The following is a 3,024-nucleotide window of genomic DNA, read 5'->3' on the forward strand; positions in this document are numbered from 1 at the left end:
TTGGCCCTCTGGCTTGTCAATCACTGCCATGACGTTCCTTGTGCGAGACGTGCGCGGCTGCGCGCTCCAGTAACTTTCCAGCCTCTACAGGTGCCGCATGCAATGTTTTTGTCAGGAGACAGGAGTAACAACTGCAGATTATGAGTCACCTGAAGTGAGTCTGACATAATGAATCCACTAACATGACACAGCGAATGCCGGTGGTAAACACTCGTGTTCCAATACTCGTGCACGAGTTTTGGGAGGCGTTCCCTCGAAATGAGCTGTGAAGGAGGGGGGTTGTTCTTACGCATGCGCTCATTTCAAAAACTCACTAACAGTCTTTGGTTTCTCAGTCGACGAAAAGATCCTCTTTAGCACCTTTAAGTATGCTTGGAAATCTTGCTATAGCTCGATTGTAATTGCAAATGTAAACATCCTTATTACTTAATGTAAGAGCTAAATAGCATATAAAGACCTGCAAAAGCCTCAAAGGTATGTATTTGTTGTTCTTCATTTATCTGGTGGCTTTTTCTCACCGGTTAAAGGACTAGTCATTTATAGCAGAGCTGTTAAGCAAGATTTTCAGTGAATAACAGCTTAAATTTGAGTCCATTCCTCATATAAAGTTATCATATGGCTTATGGCTAATTATCATTATAATTATTTTTTGGAACCTGACAGCCTTTGGTCATTATTTGCTTTCAGTGGATGAGAGCAGGTCATAAATTCTGAAAGAAAGTCATACAGGTTCGGAACAACATAGGGTGAGTAAATGATGCATGGCATAACATCCAGTTTTGGGGTGAACTATCTCTTTAATAGAATTAAATCTTTATAGTGAGGAAGTACTAAACAGAAACTCTGTTTGAAATGTTAAATGAGATTTTTGAATCAATAAAAGGCCAGTCTATAACACATCTTTGTATTTCCATTGTAGATGCTGTTAAGTGGTGGTCACACTAGACTTTGAGCACACAGTGCAACGGTCATGATATCATACCACAACTTTTTAAAAACATAAATTCAACATATAACAAGTAATAATCAATTCAAAATGTAAAAATACACAATACCAGTATTTTTGCAAACCTGCAGCTTTAAAGTTTATGTTCTTTTAAATCAGCTAAGAGTCACACGTCTTGACTTGATACAAATATTGCAGGTCAGAGTTCACCAAACTTTGGAATGCCGCAAATTCCAAAATTTCTTTGTCTCCAGCATTCGCATGTGTATGAATGGAATGAAAGTGTAGTGTGAACGCCCCTTTATTTCCTCTATAGACTGAGCATGGCCTTCCAAGATGAAGGAAAGCAGTCAGATAAGTAAAAGAAAAAACACACACTTTTTAAGAGTCACTCAACCCTGACAACCGCCCAAGTTTTTTTTTTTTTTTTTGATTGACATTCAAGTTCCCGGTTGGTTTTGATCTGACAGCTGCAGGCTTGAAACTTTCAGTGACCTCAGTGTTCCCCTCACCAGGTGGTCTTTTCATTCCAGTGAATTCCACACAGCTATTTATCATCAAAGATGAGAGAGAATAGTTAAAAACAGTTTAATATAGTTGGGTTTATCACAAAACTACATCCAGCCAATTAAACCATTCTCTGAATTCTTGCAAAAAGATATTTCTCCTCCTGTCCCTTTTTGTCATTTCAGCTGCCAAGCTGTGTTTCTCTCAGTGCCGTAGCCCCCTTTCTGTGATACTGTGATTGTCATTTATGCTAAACACCTCTCTCTCTCTTCCCAAGGCAGTCTCATAATAGAGCTCAACTCTGAATGGTGCCCTTATTCCCAAGAACGAAAGACACAAGAAAGTTTTAAAAAAAGGGGCATCGGACTCGTGAAAAATGTGGTTTAGGCAATGATGTAAAGTGAATTGAGCTTCAAACATTGAGGAAGTAGGCTCATGGATGCTAAGTGGAGAAGAGGGAATAAAGTGTGCTTTTAGTTCACTAGACTGAGTGAACCATTCAGAGGAATGCTGTCCGCCACTTGGATTTGTTCACAGAACAATAGCCATTCAAGCATTCAGAGCTGCTAAATTGAAATGTTTTCTCATAGAGTATGACTACACAGTGCTGTCTGAGCAGATCAATTCTTAGACTATATCACAGTCTGAAAAAATCCCATACAAACTTTGCACTGGGTTTGACAATGAATCCACACAAACTAACAAAGGTTTGGGTACATGGTCATTTTTTTTTATTAATGATATATGCTTTTTTCACACACAGTGTCCACAAAAATATTTGGACAAATCACATTTAAAAATGTCTGAATATAATTGCTTTAGATACAAAATGATGATGCAAACAAATGATGCTAGAGCTGTTCTCAGAGCTAAATTCAATTTTCGGAGCCATTTTTGAAATTCATTTTAATTAAGTAGTTTTTAGTGGATTTATGAAGTCACTTCTCCTCACGTTCACACAGGTGTCCTGTAACCAGGTGTAGTTCATGTTTTATGAATGTTTTTTCTTAAAAAGCATGCTTGCATTTTAAAATAAATGTCACTTTTTAATAATGTTATATTTAATACAAAAAATGTTATCCGATGTCACAACATTTTTAGGTGGGCTTAAATGTTCACCCAAAAATGGAAATTCTGTCATCATTTACTCACACTCAAGTTGTTCTAAACCTGTATTTATTTATTTCTTGTGCTGAACACAAAAAGATATTTTGAAGAATGTGGGTAACCAAACAGTTTCTGGTCCCCATTTACTTCCATAATATATATATTTTTTATACTATGGAAGTCAATGGGGACCAGCAACTGTTTGGTTACCAACCTCCTTTAAATATCTTCCTTTATGTTCAACAGAAGAAATAACTTCATGCAGGTGTAGAACATCATGATGGTGAGTAAATGATGACAGAATTTTCATTATTAGGTGAACTATCCCTTTAAGTGTCTATACATTTTGGGTTTACTGTATTACAAGGGAGAGCGGAGAGTCTCTTTGCAAATGAATGCTTTGATTTATAATTACATTTTTAATGTAAACCACACCCACCAATTTCAGGATCCTGTTAAGTTAA

Source organism: Megalobrama amblycephala, linkage group LG4 (assembly GCF_018812025.1).
Source record: "Megalobrama amblycephala isolate DHTTF-2021 linkage group LG4, ASM1881202v1, whole genome shotgun sequence".
NCBI lineage: Eukaryota > Metazoa > Chordata > Actinopteri > Cypriniformes > Xenocyprididae > Megalobrama > Megalobrama amblycephala.